The following is a 26,914-nucleotide window of genomic DNA, read 5'->3' as shown; positions in this document are numbered from 1 at the left end:
AGAGGCTTACCTGCTACATCCCAATCTGGGAATCTTGCAGAAGATACCTACACTTCAAAGCAGGCTACTTGCATTATCAGTTCTCTTGCACTGCCCTTTGGCTTGTCTACTGCGCCCAGGGTATTCACAAAGTGCCTGGCTCCAGTAATTGCATTTTGCAGGCAAATAAATATTCAAATATATTCATACCTGGACGATTGTCTAATTCAGGCAGAAAACCAGGCCATTCTTCTAAAACATCTGGCGTTTGTAAAAAGGGTTCTAACTTGTCTAGGGTACACCATAAACGAAAAGAAATCACAACTGGTACCCTCTCAAAAAATTACATTCCTGGGTGCAAGCTTGAATACAACTGCCCAGATGGCTTTCCTTACGCCAGAAAAGCAAATTCATTTGGTTGCTTACATTGAACAGTTGGCCACACAAACCCTGCTATCTGCAAGACAAATACTGCAAGCCTTGGGGTTAATGGCCTCCTGCATTTTTATAATTCCATATGCAAGACTGCGGAAACTTCAATGGTACTTAAAAAGTTTATGGAGTCAACATTGTCACAGCCTGGAAACAATGATTCCTATCATACCTTGCCTGCGCCTAGAGTTCCTATGGTGGGCAGAGGCCTGCCACCAAAACAAGGGACTGCCATTCACACCACTCCCTGCCGCCCAAACCTGAACTACAGACGCATCAGACTATGCATGGGGGGCTCATCTGGCAGGGAAGTGCATTCAGGGCAAACGGAGCCCAAATCAAATGCACCTTCATATCAATCAAAAAGAAATGCTAGCTGTACAGAATGCACTGACAAGCTTCAAGGACTACCTTCATCCAGGAGAACTAATGGTAAAGACGGACAAGCGGTTATGTGGTACATAAACGAGCAGGGAGGTACACATTCCTACCCCCTCTGCAGACTAGCCATGGCATTGGTACAACTACAAGCTCAATTCCTGCCAGGAAAGCTGAATATTCTGGCAGACAAACTAAGCAGAAATCTCATGGACCCACACGAATGGAAACTGGAACCATGGATCTTCAACATGTTGACACACAAATGGGGGAGCCCAGACATAGATCTTTTTGCCTCACCCCAGAACTACCAGTTGGACAAATTTTGCACAAGAACTCCTCACAAAAAAGACTGGAAAGTGGATGCTCTGTCCTTCAGCTGGAAAAACCTCTCCGTCTATGCCTTCCCCCTCTGCCTCTGCTCTCCAAAGTTCTATTAAAAGTCAAACAGGACAAACCAAAAAATGATTTTGATTGCTCCAGACTGGCCTTGCCAACACTGGTACCCACTCCTGCGCAGTGTGTCACAACTTTCTCCATGGCACCTGCCTTAGACACCTTCCTTACTGTCTCAGCAGGAGAACCAAATTCTGCACCTTCAGCTCCAAACATTGAATCTTGCAGCTTGGCTAATCATTTAAATTCCCCCTAAGCATCCCTCAGCAAACCTGTGATGGATGTCATTCTGGAGGTGAGAAGACCTAGTACTAGAAAATCCTATGCTGACAAATGGAAAAAATTCTGTGCCTGGAATCAGTCTCAAGGGACGAGCACAGCAGCGCCCAATTTACCTCAGATTTTGCAATACTTAACTGAGATGCTTCACAAGGGCCTGTCTTTTTCCTCCATAAAAATCCATGCCTCAGCCATTTCAGCTCATTACAACACAGAACCACCCCTCTTCTCTCATCCTCTGCTAAAGCAGTATCTCAGAGGGGCCAAAAATTTGAGACCACCCAGGAGAGCTCCAACCCCTGCCTGGGACCGTAATTTTGTATTGGAGAAACTCACTCTACCTCCTTTCAAGCCAGCTGCTACTGCAGACTTAAAATTTCTTTCCTGGAAAACAGCCTTCCTTTTAGCAATCACTTCAGCTAGAAGGATATCTGAATTACAGGCCCTTATGGCAGTGGAGCCTTTCATCATCTTTCATGCGGACAGGGTGTCACTCAGGACCAATCCATCCTTCATGCCCAAGGTGGTATCCGGTGTGGCTCTTAATCAGTCCATTCATTTGCCAACTTTCTTTCCCAATCCACAGAACAAGGGGGGATGGATTCTGCATTCATTAGATGTACACAGACTTAGATTCTACTTGGGCAGGACTAAATCTCGAAGAAAATCTGAACTGCTGGTAGCATTTGCTGCAGGGGTAGAGGGGAAGGCCATTTCAAAACAAACCATTTCTAAATCGATAAGCCATTGTATTCATTTCTAATATAATCACCATGGAAACCCTATCCCCCCAGGGGATCGGATCTCATTCCACTAGGGCTGCTTCTACGTCTACAACCTTTCTCAGAGGTGTTCCTACCACGGATATTCTAGAAGCTGCTACCTGGAATTCAGTTCATACTTTCACCAAGCATTATCACTTACCAATTTTCTCTAAATGCAGAGCTGGCTTTGCCACTGCTGTTTTGCAGGGCCTTATAGCTGGTTCTAATGCTGTATAAATCCATCCTCCCAACCATAGCTTTGGAAATCTACCCAAATGTAATGACTGCAACAGTGAAGCACGAAGAACATAGTACAGTTGTGTACACTTAGCATAAATGTAGATGTTCGAGTGTATTCACTGTTGCAGTCCTGGTTACCCTCCCTCCAGCCCCGTTTTTCTCTTACTATACCTCTACTCTCTTTTACTATGCTTAAAAGCATTTTTGGTGTATTTGCTTTTGTGTGGAGATGTATGTTTGTGTTTTTAATTACTTATATATATATATTTTGCTCCCCGTTTGGGGGGCACCTGACATCTGGGGCAAGAAAAACTGATGTAATGTCGTCGGCTGCATGTTTTTTACCCCTGACGACCTGACGTCATGGAAGAAGGGACAGCAACCGACGCAGGACTCAAGACTTTGTTAATCAGGCCGACGGAGGGCAACCTGCCAGCAGATTACCTAAATGTAATGACTGCAACAATGAATACACTCGAACATCTACATTTATGGTAAGCATACACAACTGTACTTTTTTTGCTGAAGATATGGTTTATTTCCTCCATTCTTTATTTTCTGATGAATTGATGAAACCAGAGCAATGCCGTAGGTCATACCTTAAAACCAGGCAGGCACAACCTGTGGCAAAGGTACACTAGAAAGCTGTAAATGTAGTCTGTTCATCAGTGTAACATGCTCACCTTTACTAGCCTTCAGAGTTGTTTTGTGGATTTATATGAAGCTAGAGAAGTGTGGGCTTTTACAGCATTTTTCCTGTTTGTCATCACTTGCCCCCCCCCCCCCCATACACACACACTATATATATATATATATATATATATATATATATATATATATATATATATATATATATATATGTATATATATATATATGTATATATATGTATATATGTATATATATATATATATATGTATATATATATATATATATATATATATATATATATATATATATATATTTATATAGAGTCTGTCATTTTGTTTTTTCATTCATTATTCAGGAGCATTAATTGTTTTAGATTATAATAAAACCTACTGGGGAGCAGAACATACTAGACATTGCTTGTTTCCCTAAAGAAATTACTGATGTTCTGTAGTCCTATCTCACCTTCATTCTTTACATATGGGATCGGATCGGCTCCGACTCGGCCTATTTACAAACTGGAAGACTTCTGGTTGGCTCGTGGCTAGGTAGGTATCCCATGGTGCACCAGTACAATCCCCAGATCTGGTTTTCCACGTCGACGAGTTTGGTTGTGCTTCTCTTTGGCTCTGGCCAAGTGATTACATTTATTTCCACTTTTTACTAAAATTTCTTGGCTGTTTAGTTTAAAATAGTTTAATATAGTTTAAACTGTTACTGCTTATAGTAATCAGTTAGCATAGTACTTATTGTAGTTGTTATTAGAGTTGTTAGCTTTTACTTGCGTCATTTGCTGCAATCTTTGGCCTTTGGCCTTTTCTTACTTCGTTGGTATCCCGTGTACTGATTTTTCTAGATTGGTAGCGTAGGCGCTTTTTGCACACTGTTTTTCTTTGGGTGTTAATAGAGTTTTTGGCGGTTTTCTGCTTGTTAGCATCGTTGGATTGCTACTATTGTTTGCAGAACTACGTTCAGTTTGTGCTTGGCATAAGCCTGAATTTGTGAATTCCGCTCATTATTGTGTTTCTGTTGAGTGTGTGATACTTTCTAACCTTTTCTAACTTTTTGGGTCTGTTTCAGTTATAAGACCCTATCTCTTCCTTGCCCGGGCTAGGCCCATTTAACTTAGAGGACCTAGTCCTCGTGGTGTCATTTCCTTCTGCAGGGCTAGGCCAGTTTAAATTAGAGGACCTAGTCCTCCTCCTTCCCTTTCTTTGTGTGCGTGTGTCCTATACCGCAGAATGTCTAAAGAGAGTAAGGGTCATAAGCAGTCCGGCTTTAAGAAATGTATTAAGTGCTCTCAAAAAATGTCTATAACTGATGGTCATGGTTACTGTGTTTACTGTTTAGGGGCCATCCATTTACAGGAGACCTGTTCATTTTGTCATGCATTTGGTCCTAGGGTGTTGCAGGAAAGGAAGAACAAGCTCATCCTAAAACGTCTTCTTCAACTTTTCTTCGAGGAAGATTTGTCTAGTTCCTCATCATCCTCTAAATCTACCAAGGGAAAGTCAAAATCTTCTAAGAGGCCTTCCCTGGCACCGGCTGGCGTCTTGGAGCCACCTCTTAAATCTTCAGAAACAGACAAATCCACTGTCTCATTGGCTCCACAGACCTCTGAGCCAACTGAGAGTGGTATTGTTATTGCAGGGTCGGTTCCAAGTGTTTCGGAGCCGACCGCTGAGACTGTTAAGACTGTTTCTTGGAGTCGGTCTATGGACCCTCTACCAGCCTCATTGTTATTGAAGTCTCCTATACCTCAGAGATCCCGATCTCCTACTATGTCATCCAGGTCTTCTAGGAGTTTAGCAGAGGAAGATGTGGAGAGGGTAGTGCTGAGACTATTGAAGTCATCTGCTTTGCCTAAATTGTTGTTGGCTCCAACCCACTCTGCTCCGGAGCCACTCAAGCCCGTTCAACCCTCTATGATCGTACCTCCTCTGAGCCATGCTGGTCTTTCAGAGCCGGAGTGCTTGGTACCACCGGTAGAACCTTCGGCTCCAGCTCTCCTTGTGGCTGTTTTGGAGCAGAGTTCTCCTCTGACACTTTCGGTGCCGTCCATAGTGTCCAGGGGCTGAAGCTGTCCGGTTGGCCCTGACAGGGATCCTTGGAACCAAACTTCTTCAGTTCAGAGTCTTCCTCTCGGCACATCGGATAGGGTGAGTTCGGACCCTGCGTCTATCTCTGAGCCGATGGCTTTGGCGCCGACAGCATCCTCTGTTTCGGAGGCAGAGAGGTCCTCGGAGCCGGAGAGGTCAGCATTCGAGATGATGAGTGTGCTGTCCCGATCATCAGCTCCTACCAGAGGTACCAGCACTCTTCCCCTATAACACCTACTTCTGTCTCGGCTCCTACTCTCTCCACCGGCTGGTGGCCACTACTCTATCAAGACCTTCCCGGAATGTCCTTCTGAGGAGCCCCCATGAAAGAGGACTTATAAGAGGAAGCATGTCGACTCCCAGGATGAGTCTTTGATATCTGACACTGACCTTGAGGAGTCGGACGTGTCCCTCAAGTCGTCCTCTGATGTCTCCTTCATAGACATTCTGGAGATCCTTAAACAGAGGTGCGACTGGCCCACTGTCACCCCTTCTGATGAGGAGTCAGTGTACCTGAAGGCTTTCGGGTCTCAACTTTCTGCCTCTTGGGTGCCTCCACCCTTCGAACTGATGGATTTAGTTAGTCGAAAGGTGTGGGATACTCCTTATGCCATGGAGCCAGTCCCCAGGAGACTGAACAAGTTCCTTTCTCCCCCTCCAGGAAAAGACTTTTTATCTAAAGGTGTGCCTGTAGATGCCATGGTGGTGGTGCCGGCAACTAAGAAGGAGCTAGCTGAGACTTCTTCTGTTCATCCACCGAATAAGGAGTCTCGAACGATGGACAGATACGGGAAGCGTACATTTTCTTCAGTGGCATTTACCCTTAGATCGCTGAATTACCTTACTCACGTTACGAGGCTTCAGATAGATCTCCTTAAAGAGTTAGGAGACTCTTTACAAGGTGCATGTACTGAGGGAGTCCCTGACAAGGTTTCTGCCTAGTTGTCCACCTTGAACTCTATAGTTAACTCTTCCATGCGGCTTATTTCTTATGCGGCCAGTGGAGCGAGTAGAGCAGCGGGCTCAGGAATTTCCCTGAGGCATCATTCCTGGATGCTTTTGTGTAACTTTGCAGAACCATTTGTCTAACTTTACCAATGCCCCCTTCAACAGTTCCTCATTGTTTGGATCCAAGGTAAAGGACACTCCTCACCCGGTGCGAGCAAGAAGGAAAAGCACTCTGCCATGGGAGTACGTTTTACTGTTCCTTCTAGACCATACCCTAAGGGTCAGGGGGCTGCAAGATGTGGTTCAAGAAGTCCCAGAGTTTTTTTCAGGAGACACAGGGTGACTCCTCTTTCAGAGGCAGAGGAGGAAATGGTAGACATTGCCCTAGAGGCAGGGGCGGTCTGCAAAACCAGGGAGGTCGAGATTGCTTTTGGGGCCTGCCTTACTAGCACTCCTGATGTGGGGCCCGACTCTGCTTCTCTGGACCCAGTCGGGGGTCGCATTTCTTTGTATCCAGAAGCCTGGCTAAGTGTCGCTCAAGACAAGTGGGTACAAAGAATTATTATTTGTTCCCAAGAAGATCCCAGATGTTCCACCCAGTCACAGGGATCCGGCAACTGTAGAGGTCAACAAGTTGCTGTCAGAAAGAGTCATCCAGACTGTCCCAGCAGACAAGGTAGTATCCAGAACTTGCTCCAGATTCATTTTGATGCCAAAACGTACAGGGGACTGGAGGCCCATTCTGGACCTCGGCAGATTGAATGAATCAGTAAAGGACAAGTTTCGGGTGGTAACACTGCAGTCTATACTCCTGTTGATAGGGGAAAGACAATTGGATGTGCTCAATAGATCTCCAAGACGCCTACTACCACATAAAAATGGACAGGGCTTCATGTCATCTACGCATCCGGCTGGGAGCCAGTCACTACCAGTTCCGTGCTCTGCCCTTTGGTCTCACCACAGCCCCCAGGGTGTTCACCAAATGTATGGCAGTAGTGACCGCTCACCTGAGACGTCGGATTCCAGGTATTTCCATATTTGGACGACTGGCTCCTGACCACCCCCACCAGGCATCTACTTCTTCAGAGCAGGGACGCTACTATTCAGCTTTGTGCCCCAGCTGGGAATCTCTATAAACTGGGAAAAATCTGCCTTATTGCCCTCTCAGTCTGTGATTTTTATAGGCGCAGAGATAGACCCAGTAAACATGGTGGCTCGTCTTCCTGCCGAAAGGACACAGAACCTGGTTCTTCAAATTCAGCGTCTTCTCCCCTTACGAAGGGTCAAAGCCAAGATTATTTTGCAGCTCCTTGGGACCATGGCTTCTACCATACTGTTAGTGCCACTAGCCAGGTTACACATGAGAATTCTTCAGTGGCTTCTGTCGTCCCAATGGTCCTTTCAGCACCTTCCATTATCCCATCACATTCTGCTGACAGAATCTTGTAAGTAGGATCTCCTTTGGATATTACCCAATCAACTGACCATGGGCGCTTCATTTGTTCCTCACCAACCCACTGCCACTGTGACCACAGATGGGGGGGGGGGGTCATTATCTAAGCAGGACTGTCCAAGGCACATGGCAAGATCACGAGGCTCACCTGCATATCAAGGTTCTAGAGATGAGGGCAGTGCTCCTGGCGTTGCAAGCACTTCACGACCTTTTTCCTCTGGGGACTCTTTCAATACAGTCAGACAACATGTCGCTAGTATGGTATATCAACAAACAGGGTAGAACCAGATCTTAACCACTCTGAGAAGCCATGCGAGTTTGGAAATGGGCGATATCTTCCCAGCGTTTTCTGGTGGCAAAGCACATTCCAGGGACGACCAACTTGATAGTCGACCAGGCGATCCTGATGCCTCACGAGTAGTCTCTGAAACAGGAAACAGCGGAACAGATTTTCTGCAGGTGGGGACAGCCTTGCTGCGATCTCTTTGCCAGCCCAATCAATGCCAAATGCAGCAGCTACCTTTCCCTCATCCTTCCTCCGGGAGAGTCACCCAGAGACGCACTTGTTCACGATTGGCCCCTGGGTCTCCTGTATGCTTTTCCTCCCTTTCCTCTCATTCCCAAGGTTATTCAGAAAGCGAAACGGCTGGGAAGCAAACTGATTCTCATTGCTCCTTACTGGCCTCGTCAGGTTTAGTTCCCCTTCCTTGGGCCTCTTCTCCTGGACGATCCTTGATTTCTGGACCCAGTTCCAAACCTGTTGACTCGCATGTCAGGTTCGCTTCACCCCTCATTACAACCCTCAATTTTACAGCATGGCTGCTCCAGTTCCATCCCTAGTCAGGCTTCACGACTTCTCGCCTTCCGTGACTCATATCCTTACGTCTTCTCATAAACCTTCCACTAGGAGGCTATATTCCAGTAAATGGAAAAGATTCTCTTTGGGCGGAGAAAATGGATGTTGACCCCCTACACTGCCTCCATTCCAGTGGTTTTGGAATTTCTTTCTGAGCTTTTTCACCAAGGACCTGCGGCTGCCACTATCAGAGTTCAATTGGCAGCGATTTCAAATTTTCATGTAGATTTCCCAGATTCTAACTTGATGTCTCATAAGCTGTGCAAAACTTTCCTTAAAGATGCCACTTTAAGACCACCTGTTCAAGAACCTGTGGCCTCATGGGATTTAAATTTTGTGTTATCTAAATTAACATCTCCGCCCTTTGAGCCTTCTCATTCATCCTCTATGAAATTTTTGTCTTGGAAGACGTTTTTTCTGGTGGCTATAACGTCTGCCAGACGGGTGTCAGAATTGCAAGCATTGTCTGTTTAAAAACCGCCTTATCTGATTTTTCACAAAGATAGGGTGTCCCTTCGTACTAATCCCTCCTTTGTCCCCAAGGTCTGCTCCCATGCCACTTTGAATCAGTCCTTAGAACTTCCGGTTTTCTTTCCAAATCACTCCAATGCAGCTGAGCACACATTTCACTAGTTGGATGTCCACAGACAATTACGTTTTTATTTGCACCGGACTAAAGACATCAGAAAATCATTATTTTATGTTTATAATTCTGAGGGTAAACCTTTACCTTTTAAAGTCGAGGCTCATTCTACCAGATCTCGGTCTACATCTGCAGCATTTCAGGCCAGGGTCCCACTTGATAATATTTGTGCAACAGCTATGTGGGCTACCCCTCACACTTTCATTACCCATTACAAATTGGATTTAACATCCAGGGGTAGAGCATCATTTGATTCCATGGTACTCGGGAGTATTTTTCCTTGAGCTACTTAAGAATAAGGCGCTAGGGACGCTGTCCCATATGTAAAGAATGAAGGTGAGATAGAACTACAGAGCATAAAGAAGTTATGTACTTACCATAACGTTCCATGTTCACCCTTCATTCTTACAAACCCGCCCTCCTGCCCCCATCGTGGAAGTACCTGTTGACAGAAAAATATTAATTTAATTATTTATGGAGACCTTTTAATATTGGCTTCTTTCTGTATGTTATCATTTCTTCTAGTCAGCAGCAAACAAGATTCTGGGGATTGTACTGGTGCACCATGGAATACCTACCTAGCCACGAGCTAACCAGAAGTCTTCCATCTTGTAAATAGGCAGAGTCGGAGCCGAGAGATGGACTACAAACATGGAACGTTATGGTAAGTACATAACTTTTTTATTTCATGTCAAGTTTTACCGCCATTTATGTGCAGTGATCATGGGGTCATAAAGGTTAATTTGTTACCAGCTAATTCTGCCAAACTGAAATCTAAACCAGTGCACAGAATATTAATAACAAATTATATGGAAGCAAAACAGTCACAATGTAAAAATCCTTGGAGTGTTGTGTCCAGTGGAAAAACTGGAGAAGGAATGTGGAAAGTTTTGAAAGAGAATTTGTTTCAATGCAGAAAATCAAAACAGTGTTTAACATCAGGATCTAGACACATAAGAACTTGGTTTTGTTCAGAGATCTCATTATAATGTTCTTTATTGCCATTTAAGTACAGAAAATGGACTGGACTTGAACATTTTTAAAGCGATGTATAGAAAATGACAACTATAACACAGTGTCTGCTTCAAATAGATTGACAAGTCAAAAATAACTCTTTTTCTTTTCCTAAACATTGAGTTTCTAACTGTTTTTATTTTTCTCTACCTGAATAGCCATACATAGTTATAATATTATTTTTAGAGTCTTTAGTTTAAAATCCAAGAGATTTTATATGATTATATAGTTGTGATGTTTAAAAATTATCCAAAATGTTTTTTTAACCATTGAAGTCTTTTTCATTAAATTCGTATTTGCATTTGTTATTATTTCTTTGACAACAATGTCAGGAGGATATGTTTCCATTAGAACAAGATATTTGATTGAGGTGAGAGAAAAAATATAAGAAATAGAAAACAGGTCGAACTACAACTTTGAAAAGTGAAATAAACAAGCTGGACCAACATATTAAGTATAGTGTAAGACAAGATCAAGAAAAATTTTAAGACATTTTTATATAAAGATATCATCTTATGCAAAACAGTTTGGCTCCACAAAAGAGGTGATAAGTTGTCCTAGTGGCATACAGGTAACCTCATATGTGGAAATCAAATTAGATTATATTGAAAACTAACTAAGTAAGCTGGATCCAAACACAGTACTGGGAGGAGATGGAATTAGTAATAATGACCTGAGAGCACGTCAACAGAAACTTATAGTACCATTACATCTATTATTTACTAGGTCATATACATATGGGGAGAGTTCTCAAGATTCGAGACATCCACTTATTAAATCTGTTTTTAAGGGAAAGGGGGGAGTAGGACAAACACAGAGCCATATAGACCCTTAAGTCCACTTTCATGTTGTGGAAAAATAATGGAGAAGGTAATATTGGATAATATATTGTCAGAATTGGAAAGGTTGGGACTTGAAACCATATATCAGCATGCATATGTTGAAACTAGATCTCTTACACCTGTAACTGATGTTTTGTAACAGTATAATAGCAACTGTAAAAAAATGTGCTGTAATTTATATAGATTTAACTTCAGCATTTGACAGGGTCATACACAAAACACTGATCAATAAATTAGATAACAGAATATTATAATGAGGTATTGCTATACTCTTGATTCCCCGCGGTGGTGGTGCTACGGTAGCGTTGTCACCTCACAGTAAGACGCTGTCCGGTTCGATTCTCAGCTAGAGCGTCTTCTGCGTGGAGACATGCGTGAATGGGCGTACCTTAGTTGAAGGTTGTGCATCAGGCCTGGCAAGTTGGTACATAAAAATCAACTGCCAATCATTAGCGGACCGGAGTTCCGCTGTGGTGACCCCTAACCGGGAAAAGCTGAAAGACACAAACAAAATTGCTGTACTCTTGATTAGATGGATGGCTGCATGGCTTACAGATAGGACAAGGCAAGTATCATGCAACAATTGGACAGATAACATTCTTGGTTACAGTCGGGGTGCCCCCACAGGGCTCCGTTCTATGCCGATACTTGTTTAGATTCTATCTTTCAGATCTATCTTTTTCATCTGAGGTGTACTACATCCTGTATACAAATGACTTGAAATAGGGTAAACATATTACATGTGTTACAGATAGGGCATGTTTGAAAAATAATTTGACTAAATTGACCATTTGGGCAGGGGTTCCTATTACGTGATCGACAAAAGCAAAATAGCGAAGTGGCTTTTAAGCGAATTCTCGGCACTGTAATGCAATCTCGGAGTTGGTATATTTAAGTAGTGAGGGGCGCAGCGAAGCCCCCCACTTTATGTAATTGTTTATATTTTGGAACAGCGACTTTTTTCCCTTGGAAAAAAATCGCTGTTCTGAGGTTTCGACATTGTAAGCTTTCGCTTACATGGGTTTGATTAATCATCGTTCGCCTTTTTAAGCGTTCGATGATGTAATATAGACCCTTGGGCAGAGAAGGATAATATGCTGATAAGTACATCAAAAACTAAGCATATGAGATTTGGGAGACATAAACTGAAAGGTGAATATTTAATTCAGCATGCAGTGATTGAAAATGTAGACTCCTTTAAGGACCTGGGCATATGGGTAAATCCAGCTTTAAGTTTTTCTAATCATATCAACCAGTTGCTTAACGATAGTTATAAATCTTTTTATGTGTCCTATAGTTCTATAAGGTTTAGGAAATCAGAAATGATGAAACCGTTGTTTGCTTGTTGCATTAGACCCGAACTTGAGTATGGAATAACAATATGGAAACCCTATAAGAAAACCATCATGAGTATACTGGAAAGAGTACAACGGAAATATACCAAGGGCATCCATGGATGTGAAGATTTAAGTTATTATGAAAGACTAGAATATCTGAACTTGTACAGTGTCTGGTATAGATGCTTAAGAGGAGACCTTATTCAGGTGTATAGGGCAGTTGGAGACAACTACCTCTGGGAATGTTTGGGATTATCAAAAAGTAGTACAGAATCATCAGACAATCTATGCAGAAGATTCTATAGGAATGAGAAGTGGACTAAGTGGCTCTCTGAGAGCAGCTGATGCATGGAATATACTACCAAATTCCTTAAAGCACATGTTTGTTTAGATATTTGTAAGAACAGCCTAGATACCTATTATGAGTATGTAGTTCTCTTCATACTACTGAGTGATGCCCTCCATATTCCTATGTTGGAATGTATAAGAAATGGGTTACAAGTGCAGAAATGGTCCATATGTGGTGGAATCTGAACATCTTGACTTGTTTGCTGTGCTGTGAGAACTACAGATACTTTTTAATACTGGGACTGTTTTGGGAAAAATTAATCTTTGTGATATAGCAGGCTGTGACCGGCATCTGTCACTGCTATATCACCATCCTTAGGTTTAACAGGTGTAAAATAGTTCTTTCAAGATGAAAATAGCTTGATTGATTATTGCATGTAAAAATAAGAGCATTATATTGTCTCGTGTCCATTTATGTCACTTATGTTCTACAGGATAGATTTTTTTGAAGCAAGTATTGTTAAAGGTTCATAAGCTTGGAATGACAGAATGTTAAAGCATTTGATTGTGTTACTTTATTGGCCTTGGTTATCTAGAAATCATGCTTTCTGTATTTTTTTTTTTAATGAGCAATAATGCAAGGGTGGTATTTATAAGTGATGCTAAAGAGCTGGCTCGGAAACTAGTTTGATTTTTATAATGAAGGGCTTAAACAGTTTATTGTGGAATTTGTCGTCTCCCTAACTTTTTTTTTGCCTAGCAAATACAAGTAATGCGAAGCTCAGAGGATAACATGACTCCTAAAAATATTTCACTTTATGTATGGTGTCATGGCAGAAAATATTTATTCATGACCATTTGCAAAAAGGTGGCACAGTGGTGCAGCAGTTGGATTGTTGCCTCACAAGAAGAGGTTCTGTGGTTCGATTTTTGGCTGGGGTGCCTTTTGTGCAGAGTCTGCATGTTCTCCCTGCATTCTTGTGGGTTTCTTTTGGATACTCCAGCTTTCTGCCACATTCCAAAAGACATGCCTCTGGAGTATTTCTCCCTGGGCCTCCGTCGCAAATGGGCTCTGTCCCAGTTGGACTTTTCCGGTAAGTAAATGTTAAATAAAAAAATATATTGATGTAAGCTTTTTATTAGAATGAGAAAGAAGGTGCCATTTGAACATCTATAGCATTGTGTGTCGGTTATTTTGGGTGCCTTCCTGACAGTAAAAGTAAGAGATTTGCAGGCTGACAGGACACAAGGACTGGTGCTAGGTGAGGTGGCAGTAGTTGTTAACCTTGTGAGGGCATGCTGTAGTTTCTGCTAGTTTGCTCTGTGCTTGTTATTGTTACATATGTTAGTTTGCATGTTTACTTCTTGCATTAGTTTAGTTTACTTTTGGGCAGTTTACTGTAGGCTCTATTCACATACATGACTGGTTTCTTTTTTATTTATTCAGCAGTATTAAAGTTGGGGGGTGGATCGAGGGAGTCGAGAATTAGTGTTCTTTGATTGTTTTTTAGTGGAATATCGACAGGTTGGTGTGGCAGGCATTGGTTGAGGTATTGCATGACAATCTATGATCAGAATTTTTGACCAAACTTGAAGATTTCAGTGAATGGCTTCCTGATGAAGTTGATTGTTTTTCCTCCATAATAACAGAGGTTGTTTTAATGGTATTCTTTTATGGACCTCTGAAGTACTGTCTGTATGGAAAATTACTGCATGATGTAGAAAAAAAACTGAAGATTGGGATAAACAGTTATTAATTATTCAATAAAACATATTACTCATAAGTGCAATGAGGAAAAATGTTTTAACTTATCTAGTTAAGTCTGTGTACAGTATGACACATTATTGCATTAGAGAAAGTAAAACTTCAGTTTTGGTCTACAACTCTTCAGCTATGCATGTTAACTGTGATAATCTGACTTGGCAGGACCCAATTTCAGCAGTGACACTAGGAAGAAAAGCTCTGTAAGAGTAAACTCGTCTCGTTTAAATACAGAGTTTCAAGTAAAATATTTTTTTTTACATGTATACATTTGTAAGCATTTTAGAATAGTATACTCTGTAACAGATGTAATAGAGCATCATTCAGTTCAGTGGTTATTGTGCATAGAACAGTTGGAATAACATGGTTAGTCTTGGTATAATGTATCTGATCTTGACAAAAGAAAGATACTGAAGTATTTGTTTGCAGGTGTAATAGCAAGCAAAACATAGAGTGAGTAACAGAAATGGCAACAATATGTATTAATTGTATAAAGGAAAGTTTTTTTTTTCTGTTTAGAATGGTCCAGCAGGGGTTGAGATGTTTAATTAAGGGTGTCTTGAATGAGGTGGTTTTGGATGTCCTTCAAGGATGCATCTGCAGTCATCACATATGGGTTGTCCTGCCTCAGGCAGCCCTTCGGTCGGCCATATTCCAAAGTCTGGGTCTGGCCTCGGCTGATGTCGCACTTTCCCCAACGTCAGAGCGTCTGGGGTATAAAAGCATCAGCCGATGCCATCTTCCTCAGTCTTTCTTGCCGCATGGTGCCCGAAGCAGAAGCAGTTTGCAAGTGCCGGTCGGCCAGCTCCTGTGATTCAGCTACCGAAGACTTCGAAAAAGCTAAGTACCCCGTTGGGGACTCTTTCTTGCCTCAGCCGATGTCAGATAAAGTTAATAATTGTTTAACTTGTGGGAAACAAATACCTCATAAGGATTTCCACTCTTACTGCCTCCCCTGCCTAGGCCCAGACCACGACGTCTCGGCCTGTTCAGCCTGTGCTTCCTTCAACCGACGAACTCTTAGACGTCGGTCGGAGTTTGCAGAGGAGTTTTTTGGGGCTAGTTTTGCTTATAAGATGCCGTCGGAGACTCCGACTTCACATTTAGTTAAAAAACGGAAGGACAAGGACCGACACACGTGGACCGCGGTTTTGGCTGAAACCACGGTCAGGCCTACCGCGAGTGTCTCGGTCTCGGCTGAAACAGAGTCCTTGGTACTTCCTATTACCGAAACCACACAACCGTCCACCTCGGCCCTGGAGGCCCCGGCCGAGTCAGTCATTGAATTACCTACTGAAACCGGTGTCCAGGAACCTTCCGACACCATTCCTTTAGATAAGTCTACTCCTGCATGTGGTGCAGCCAGACCTCCTGCTTCCATGTCCATTAAGGCTTTCTCTAGGGCAAAAGCTGCTAAACTTACTAAGGCTTTGCCTCCCAAGGTTTCCTCTCAGAGACCTTCTACTAGCTCTCAGATTCTTACCCTAGCAGAGGATCTGATCTCTTTAATTAGAGGTTCCCAACCTCATCCGGACAGGGGCTCTCAACCACCTCCAGACAAAAGGTCCAGGGTTGAGCCCTCTGATCCCCAGTCCTCAGATGAGTCCACGGATGGCTCTGCTCTGTCAGACCACCAGGAGGAGGCTTATTCGGCCTACAAGGATTCTGATGCTGAAGAATCTATTCCCTCGGCCTCCCCTCCTGAAGAGTTTTCCTTTGGAGAGACATTACACTCTATGAGAGAACATTTTCAATGGCAGGGTCAGGAATTCTCTGATTCCAGAAAGAGATTAAGGACCTTTTTACATTTACCTCAGCATAGGCCCTTAGCTATACCTCCTGTTTTGAATGTCATTGATGATGTGTACTCTGATGCTAGTACTGCCCCTGACTCTTTCCCTCCGGCTCCTGCCAAACCTGATAGGTACTACAGGGTCCCGGACTCACATTTACACCTGTACAAGGCCCACTCTGCTGATCCAGAAACAATTTCCCAGGGCCCCAAAGGGGTTGCAGCTGCCACTGCTAAAAATCCTCTACCCTCTGAAAGGGAGTCTAGAGCATTAGAGAGATGGGGTAAGAAAGTGTATACTTCTGCAACTCTTTCCATGAGGGCATTAAATTGTCAATTTCATATGATACAGTACCAAGAGTATTTACTAGATGAATTGCATAAGAAACTGTCCTCTTCTGAACCCCTTGATCGCAAATCCCTTCAGGATCTGGTGCATAACTCCCAGCAGGTTAGTAACCATTTCTTGCAGTGTGGTTATGATGCATTGGAAGCTTCATGTAGATCAGCTATGACAGGTGCAGTTATACGTAGGCATGCCTGGCTGAAGGAACAATCTCTGCCAGACCATGTTAAAGCTAAGCTTTTGGATGCTCCCATGGAAAAGCAAAAATTATTTGGTTCCACGGCTCAAGAGGTTTTAAAGAAATTTGAAGAAAAGGCAAAATCTGTGCAAACAGTTAAAGACTTTCTGCAAGTCCAACCTCCGAGATTCAGCAGAAATTGGCCTACTAAGAATTGGTCCTTTCCCGACTTAGACAGATCTCAAAGAGGCAGGAATAGGCGTGCCAGAGGTAGAGGGCAAGCTAGAGGCTCCAACAGAGGCCGTCAGTGGCAGCCTCCCAACCAGAGAGGTAGTGCAGGAACTACAACTGCTACACCAGGGCAGACTCAATGACTTTATTTTGACTCCGCCAACCAGGGCTCAATTAGAAGCACCTTTGGGCGGAAAACTTTCTTTATTCTCAAAAAATTGACACAGCATTACAAGGGACACATGGACACTGCAAATAATAGACAAAGGATACAGGTTCCATTTCCACTCATTGCCAAAAAGAAGAGGCATGCCAGACCTGCCACCAAATCAGAGGGCAGAGGCTTTGAAGCAAATTACCAACTTAATGCAAATGAAAGCCATAGAAAAGGTACCTCTTTCAGAACAAGGCCAGGGATTTTACTCCAGATTATTCCTTGTTCCAAGAAAAGAAAATCAATGGAGGCCTATTCTCGACTGTCCACACTGAATACTTACCTCATTGTGCCAAAATTCAAAATGCTGACTCTACAGCAACTCCTTCCCATGATGGGAAAGGGGTCTTGGCTGGTGACTCTAGACCTCAAGGAGGCATACCTGCATGTCCCTATTCGACAAAGCTGCAGAAGACACCTCAGATTTCTTGCAGGGTCAGAGCATTATCAATTCTCAGCATTACCCTTTGGCTTATCTACTGCGCCCAGAGTATTCACGAAATGCCTGGCATCAGTAATTGCACACTGCAGACTTTAGGGGATTCAAATCTACCCATATCTGGACGACTGCCTAATACAAGCGGACAGCAAGCAAACTTTGTTAAAGGACTTGGACTATGCCATCCACCTGTTACAGGCCTTGGGATATACAGTCAACATCCACAAATCAAGACTGGTTCCATCCCAAAGAATAACTTTTCTGGGTGCGGATCTAGACCCAACCACCCAAATGGCCTTTCTCACAGAAGAAAAACAAAAACAACTACCAGTTTACTTCCAGAATCTGACAAGACAAACACAGCTGACTGCAAGGAAAATCCTGCAGACCCTGGGTTACATGGCATCTTGCATTCTTCTGATTCCGCAAGCAAGACTGCATATGAGAAAATTACAATGGTACCTAAGAAGTTTATGGTCACAGCACAGTCACAGCTTAGAAACTCTGATCCCACTCATTCCTTGCCTTCAAAAGGAATTTCTGTGGTGGGCTCAAGCCTGCCAGTCGAACAGCGGGTTGCCCTTCAGCAAGCCAAGAGCCAACAAAACCATCACCACGGACGATTCAGACCAAGGTTGGGGAGCACACATGGAGGGCAGATGTATCCAAGGGCTATGGTCACAGAGAGCTGCGCATGCACATAAACCAAAAGGAAATGCTGTCAGTGATACACGCAATCGAGGCCATCAAACCTTTCCTTCAGTAAGGCCACCTGATCATAAGGACAGACAACACCACAGTTATGTGGTACATAAACAAGCAAGGAGGCACTCATTCCTACCCTCTTTGCAGACTGACAATGAATCTTTGGGAACTTGCTTTGAAACTCAACATACAACTACAGTCCCAGTTCATGCCAGGGAAAGACAATACACTGGCAGACAGCTTAAGCAGAACTACCATGGATGCACACGAATGGATGCTGCACCCAGACATCTTCTTACTCATCACACAATCATGGGGAAGGCCGGAAATAGATCTGTTCGCTTCCCCCCTCAATCATCAACTGAAGAAATTCTGCTCAAGGACATACCACCCACAAGCATGGAAAGTGGACGCTCTCTCTTTCAGCTGGAAAGCTCTAACAGTGTATGCTTTCCCACCTCTCCCATTAATGACCAAGGTCCTACTGAAGATCAGGACAGAGCAGCCCAGAGTAATTCTGATAGCTCCAAACTGGCCAAGACAGCACTGGTACCCACTGTTAAAGAGCATGTCACAGACGAAACCATGGCCTCTCCCCCTATGGCCACTCCTACTGACGCAGCACAATTTCAGGACTCTGCACTCCAACCTGAAATCCTTGCAGCTAACTGCCTGGAGAATACCATGACTCCTCCTCAGGATAACCTATCCCAGAGAGTGAAGGATATTATTATGGAAGCTCGCCGGCCTTCCACAAGGAAGGCATATTCAGCAAAATGGAAAAGATTTCACACCTGGAACACAGCAAAGGGCCTAGATGTGACAGTGATGAACATGGCACATATACTGGAATATTTGGCAGAATTGTTCCACAATGGCCTGTCTTACTCTTCCATTAAGATACATGCCTCAGCAATCTCAGCAGAATACAATGTTAATCCACCTGTCTTCTCTCATCCTCTCCTAAGACAGTTTCTAAGAGGAATCAAAAACATTAATCCTCCAAGGAAACCACCTCTACCTACTTGGGACCTGAATTTCGTGTTGGAAAAACTAACACTTCCTCCCTTTGAACCAGCAGCATCGGCAGATCTACAGTTTTTGTCTTGGAAAACTGCCTTCCTTCTGGCCATAACCTCAGCAAGAAGAGTATCTGAGCTACAAGCTTTAATGGCAGTGCAGCCATTTCTTATCTTTCATCAGGACAGAGTTTCTTTGAGGACCAATCCTACATTCATGGCAAAGGTGGTATCCAGGGTATCTTTGAACCAAGCTATTCATTTGCCTACATTCTTCCCACAACCACAAAATAAAGGGGAGAGACTTCTGCACACCCTGGACATACACAGACAACTGCGCTACTACTTGGACAGAACTAAAAGTTACAGAAAGACTGACCAGTTGTTTGTAGCATATGCTGCTGGGGTACAAGGAAAAGCAATTTCCAAACAGACAATTTCAAAATGGATAGGAAATTGCATTCATTTTTGTTACTCCTTTCATGGAAAAACTGTGCCAGCTAACATTAGACCTCATTCCACGAGAGCCACAGCCACCACCACAGCCTTCCTAAGAGGGGTGACTACCAAAGACATTTTAGAAGCTGCTACATGGAGCTCCATGCATACATTTGCCAAGCATTACAATTTACCTTTATACTCCAGATCCAGAGCAGGTTTTGCTACGGCAGTCCTGCAGGGTATCTTAACTACACCATCCTTTACTTAGTACCTCCATCCCCAGATTGGCTATGGTATTCTACCCATATGTGATGACTGCAGATGCATCCTTGAAGGACATAGTACAGTTTTGTACCTACCATAAATGTAGATGTCCGATAGGTATGCATCTGCAGTCAGGTTTACCCTCCCTCCTTCCCCTCTGTGATATTCCTAGGGTGCTTACCCCTCTATTAGCTAGCTGGGGGAATCTATTATGGTGTATTTGTTTGTATATACATGTATATATATTTTTTTTGCAAACGTTTGGAATTTTATTGCATTTCTCCAAATTTAGTCTTCCTAGAGGGCACCTGGCATCTGGGACAAGAAAAACTGAGGAAGATGGTGTCGGCTGATGCTTTTATACCCCAGACGCTCTGACGTCGGGGAAAGTGTGACATCAGCCGAGGCCAGACCCAGACTTTGGAATCCGGCCGACCAAAGGGCTGCCTGAGGCAGGACAACCCATATGTGATGACTGCAGATGCATACCTATCGGACATCTACATTTATGGTAAGTACAAAACTGTACTTTTCATTTCTTAGAGTCATGGTAGACCATTCCCAGATATGGAACTACTTACAGAGAATTGGAAGTCCATTTTGTCTGTTTATAGTGGCTACAGCTTTGTGAAGATCACATAAGTATCTTAAATCATCAAACATTTATTGGTTTAACTAAGGAAATAAAAGATCTCAAGGCTCCAGTTGTTGGTAGACTGATATCTGAATATGTAATCATTTTTATCTGAAGGTTTTACATTATTGCTGAAGGTGCATACTAATATCTTAAAGCAATGGAATCCTAGTTCTTAGAACTATTAAAATTATTTGTGTAATGATCTTCAGAAAAGGATTCATTAAAAAAGGACTCTTCGAGACAGATATCTCTTAAATTTACACCATGTTATTCATATCAGTACTGACAAAATAGTCTCAAATTTATTATTCCTAATGCCGTACATTATAAGCAGGCAGGTCTCATTTTTAACAGGCAAAAACAAGGCATCGTAAAAAAAAAATCTGTCTGATCCTGATAGAAATGGTCTTGTTGTTATGAAGGTTACTAAAGAGAAGTAATTTAGCTCATTGGATTGGAATTATTTCTCCTAATGCTGGAATATTATAAATTTCCACTTTCATTTATTAATATAGTAAATAAAATTTGTAGTATTTTTGTAATGCAAAGAATGCCTTTATTACGCTCTGAAATCAGGGGAAAAGATAATCGAAATCAATCTTAAATAAATTCTTAGTGCGAGACCGGATCTCATCAGTGCTTAGGGGTGCTTAACAATGTTAAATACTAAGTTCTGTTAATATATATCTCATGTTGTAAACTAACAGTGGATGGTGCGAACCATCACAGAACACCAGCAAAAGGTAAAGCAAGTTTTAAAAGCTGTTAGAACTTCACTTATTTATGCTTTCTTTACTGGCTTTCAAAGATAGCAAAACAGTTCATGCTCTTTCACTTTTTTATAACTGGTAGTGCAAGAACTTTGCTCTTGAGGTACATTTTATAGCATCCATCTCTATCACATAATAAGTTGGTTATGATCAGTGACCTGATCAGTCATTATGCACTTTAAAATTGGTTTGTTTCTTTTATAGGTGGTCAAGATTACTAAGAGAACCAAACAGGGATGCCATTTCACTGTTCTTTTTAAATTTGCCAGCCATGCAATCACTTGTTAATGCAATTACACTTTTTCCAGATATGAGAAGATATTCTCTAAAAATAATAGCCTATTTTTACAGATGATCTTTTGATTCATTTATATTGGGTAGAATTAATGTATATAATATTGCTAATTAAGTACATCTGACACCATGTCTAAAATAAGATTTAGCAGTAATAAAACAAACGGCTCCATTTTGAAATGTCGGCACTCGAAATGCCAAATGCCGACAAGCCAGAAAAAAGATCAAAAACCCAGGAAAAGAGCAAATCTCGAAAATCAATCTTTAAAATTCCTATTTGCAAGGGGGTATATTCTAATGGTTTCTCCAAAGCTGATTAAAGAAGTATGCATACATTTTCCAGTTACAAAAAAATCAACATCTCTGATACACAAATAAATGGAATTAGTAATATGATACTTGTGCTCAATAATTATTTACACTATTTTGTTAGTAGCCCCACCAGTTGTAGTATGTAAAGACATTCTTAAAACGTTTTATGACTTGCATTTTTCGGTTTACATCAGTTTATATATACCCACTCCGAGATTGCCATACCTCAGAGAAAAGAGAATATTCTGATTAATAGCCATCTCGTACTTAGTATATATGTAAGTCCATTTTTTTTTCAACCTTTCAGTCTCAGTTGTTTGGGATTCGCCGTAACAGGTACTGACATTTCATATGTTTACCAAAACAAACACAATAAATATTAATAAGAATTCAGAAGAAGGGACATTAAACAAAAGTAATTGCTTCTGTAAATAATTGCAGTATACAAGAGTATGTCAGTAACATGGAATCAGTTAAACTAAGGTATAATAATATTAAAATATTTGCTTACCTTTGTTAATAGATTAATTTTGATCAACATAATAATGCTACCAAAATTCTTATAAAGTACTTTGTTTCTGCAAAAAAAGATTTTAGGAGAATTAATATTGATTATCATCACCCAATAATCCTTGACTTGCAATTGGAGCCAAAAATATGCCATATTGGATTCCTTGGCTTAGAATTGTATGTATTGGCTTCGGTCATGAAAAAGTATTTAATATTCTAATGGTTTATATAAAGTTGGTTGGAAAAGGTATGCATACTTTACAAAAATTCAAGATCTCTGACTCGCAAATAAAATTAGTAATTTGACACTTGTGCTTATTAATTGTTTACAGTACTTTGTTAGTAGTTGCACCAGTTCTGTTATTTAAATGATGTTCTTAATACATTTTATGGGTTGTATTTTTAGATTTACATCATTTTAAAAGCTATGTGTTTAAAATATATTTCCTGGATATTCAACACAAATACTGTTGAATAATGACTGATTTGACATTCAACTGATATCAGGAACTATAAACATGCAGTTTCTCCTAGTGATGGCACCAGCTGTTCCAAATTATTAAAACTATTTACAGTCATATTAGTTTGAAATCTTGTTTACCCACACATGCAGTTCCATTGTGAAATAAAATAAGCATTTAATATTTCATGTGTTGGAAATGAAGAGGCTATCATTTTAACATTTCTATTTAACAATTCTATTAACTGTGCAATATTTGTCATTAACTCTTAAGTCAGTTAAAAAAAATGCAAGTTACACAAAGGGTGATACTGTGCCCAATGTTTGCAGAAAGTCAGCATTCAACCTCTGCTGCTTTCACTGTAGTAGAGTTTCAACAAACTCTGACTGGCAAGTTTTTCATCAAACTCTCTGGCAAGTTTATATTTGATATAGTGGGGTTTCATGAGCTCAGACAGTCACAGTTGCAATTTCTCCTAATGTGAACTTTATTTTTTAGTCCGTTTCAGATTTCAGCTGCAATTTCTCCTAACACAAACTATTTCTTAGTGTGTTTCAGCTTTGCTTGAATTTATATTTGATTCCATAGTCAAAGATGACAGCATTTGCTGCACTGGAAAGGTTCAAACGTACACTCTAGCATTATGACATCCAAGGAAGTGATCAATCGCTGACCGTTTGTAGTTCTCGGACTCACTAGTACAAGCCCTAGTAAGACCAAATGTATGAACATATAGACTTCATATATTAGAACAGTGCGACCAAATTAGGGTTGCCACCTTTTCAAATGCCCAAAGTGGGACATTTTTTGTAGAAACGTCAAATTTTGCAGGGCAGAACATACCCACGGCCAGTACAAAGGACAGAAATTCACTTTTTTGCCAGAATAAAAACATATTCTTGCAGCATTTGAGTTGCTTATTCTGTTCATTTTAATATTTAGGTGTTTCAGATACAAAATAACTATTTTATGCAACTATTAAAGAAAATATAGGAAATAATTTTGTCCTAAAATCTCAGGACATTTGCCATTTTTTCAGTTTTTTTGCAAGACACAACTGCCCAAAGAGGGACTGTCCCTCACAAAGTGAGACAGGTGGTAACCCTAGACCAAATGTACAGAAATATGAACTTGGGTCCAAGATCATTGTGTCTCAGAGTGTTCCTTTTTCTCCAAGTATGATGATCTTGGTGTATGTCATCATCTGTTTAAACTGTGACTTTTAGAGCCGATATGCTGGCTGACATAGTGGTCTGAAATACATATGAAAATTTAGCTCTGATTGGAATGTAGTACTAACATTGGCTTCATGGGGACCCAGCTGCATTAACACAGAGGGCTGACAGCTCTAACTGTGGCCTGTGGTTGACTAGCAGGCTTGGAGCTTGCATGGTGGAGAACTAGAATGACTAGGCTTAAGCCTGTTTACCTGTCTTCAAGAGAAAGAGGATATGCTTGAGGCATAGTCTCCATGGTCGATTCCCTAGTGGAGACCAGGGATTACCCATAACTGAGCCAGTTGGTCACATTATGTAGAGGCATGACTACTTTGTAAAGGCATATTGCAAGCTATTTCCTTGAATGCAGATGAACATTCACAGGGGAGATAGGACCTTAAAGAGAAAATCCTAATCCTCCTCGTCAGTGACAGTGCTGTTCTTGGTCCATTCTGCATTCTCCCTCCAGGGGAAGAATGAGCTGTAGAGTTTGACCAGTAGGGTTTTTGCCCAGGGGGAGTGAATGAGTCAGTGAAGCAACTGGGAGGTAAGTTTGATGGTCAAAGGAGGACCAAATAAAAAAAATAAATAAATATTAGATTGGAGTAGCTTGTTTATATGTCAGTTAGGGCAGCTGTTGATCCCACACTCTGACTTGGCTTTAAATTCTGTAACTAAATAAGTTAAATCTAATTATTTTATTAGATGGGTGGAGCTATGAACTCTGATTATGTGAGCTAATTGAATAGTTTATTCAGACTTTGGTTGTAAATCTCACATTAAGATTAGATGGCATGATTAGCAGTTATGTTATCTGAGTTTTTCCTTAGGATTTTACCTAAGTAGTCTTTAATCATCGTAAACTGATTACACATTGTTCTCCTGAGGCTTTTGGGCTGTTATCCTTTCTCTGGATGAGGTATCTAACATCTTGTTTGGCAGTGGAGCTGATGCCCTTAGGTTTGGGCACATCAGCAGCAGCCTTTCCAACAGAATAAAATAGCTCTGTCGTTGAAGTGTTATCCCACATTTCAGGAACCCTGTGAGGAATTTCATCCCACAATGGTCAGCTCTTGGTTTTTTGCTCTATTATCTGCTTGTGATAGGGAAATGTAGTAGTACGAGGATAGAAACTTTACCATTTGCCATCAGACACCCACTGACTTTGTGTAGTTGTTCAGAATGCACCTCAGGCATTCGCACTTTCTCTTCCTTCCTCCAGTTAAGAAGAGCTGCTGTTAGGTGTTTGATTCATTTGTTAAATACCTCCATGCTAAGCAGATATCAAGAGCAAGCAGAAGTCAACTGTAGTGTCATTGGGCTTGACAACATTTATATGTATATGTGTGTATGGATATAGATAAATATATATATATATGTATGTATATGTGTAAACTGTCTGAAATATTTTGATCTCTGTATGACTCCATTTTACATTTTTGTCTACCTTTCCGGTATTTTTATTTACTCTCAGAATATTTAAGACATCAGCTGTGATTGCAGTGTCCTCTAATAATACCCTGTTGTTTATGCCATCATGGTCTAATATCATTTATTAAATGGGTGTTTATTTTTCTGTGAAGAGGGTCTTGCCATATAAAGCATGAGATAAACAGTAGTTTGCTTTTTTATTAATAAAACTACAGTATTCTGTATTCAGGTTGTTTAACACTAAGTTTTGGGAAAAGAGCTTTTCAACCTTGCCCTATGTCGTTGCAAGTAATTTATGCAAGCAGCAGCAAAATGTTTATTTGATATGCCAGCTCCATTGACTTGGAGTGATAAAGCCCTAACTACAGCCCAGGTAGCCAGTGTTTGACTTTTGGTTTAGGAGCCTACTGGAAAAGGCAGGGGGAAATGGAGGCGTTATTCACCATTGTCAAGATATCTATCTTTATGGAGGGGAAGAGAATGAGGCACATACCTGGGGTGACAGTCCCATGGTGGATTCTCTAGAGGGGAGACTAGAGATCACACTGGAGTGCTAGTTCTTAGGGGAAGGGCACTTTTAAGGGATTGTGGCAGTGAGTGACACTTTTTGGTGATGCACAAACTCTGGAACATGCATTGCTATGTTAAGATTAAAAATAAGAAGACTCTCGATGGCTGCATAAATGACCATCCCTGTCAGTCAGCTTTAACCCCAAGTGAATTGGGACAATTTGTGCTAATTGGCTGAGAGGGGGCTGATAGCCAGTAGACAGTGTAGGAGAAAATATGGGAAAAAAAAAAGCATGAAAACTACTGACATTCATGACTGGATTGCCAAACTAGTTCTGATCATTATTATTTGAAAAGTGCTTAAAATCTCTGTTTACGGAGATAGCCCAATTGCCACTAAGTTTTTTAAAATTGCACCAGTCAGCTGTATAAGTGTACAGTTAGGCAGTTGATTTCAGCACCCCTGACCTTGTGTTTGAGGATCTTTTGTAAACACGTTCCATTGCATTCAATTATTTTCTAGCTAACATACTTTAATGTTACTCACTTATTATTAATCCTTCTTTTCCAAGATGTTCAGAATACAGAGCAGTTTTAGTATGTCACTCAGAATGCAAGAAGTTAGGAACTGTTTTGTGTTTGTCTTTTTTAACAGGTACTGACTGTAATTTGTACTTGTGTTCTGCTATCCTGCCTCTGTTGACATGCAGAGTATCTTGATTTGTTTTTATACAAAACATGTGTTGTATTTGTTAGTAATTTTAACAGCAACTGATATATGACTTGT

General features: G+C 41.4%; 1 protein-coding gene across 1 annotated transcript in view; it reads left to right on the top strand.

The window, feature by feature from the left end:
- Positions 1-26,914, top strand: part of LOC122811389 (carnitine O-acetyltransferase-like) — a 297,871-nt gene that overhangs the window by 181,680 nt on the left and 89,277 nt on the right. The gene's annotated exons all lie outside the window — the stretch shown is intronic.

This window comes from Protopterus annectens, chromosome 9.part0 (genome assembly GCF_019279795.1).
Source record: "Protopterus annectens isolate FY-2018-M chromosome 9.part0, PAN1.0, whole genome shotgun sequence".
NCBI classification, from domain to species: Eukaryota; Metazoa; Chordata; order Ceratodontiformes; family Protopteridae; genus Protopterus; species Protopterus annectens.
Note: the sequence above shows the minus strand (reverse complement) of the source record. Positions and strands in the feature narration are given on the sequence as shown.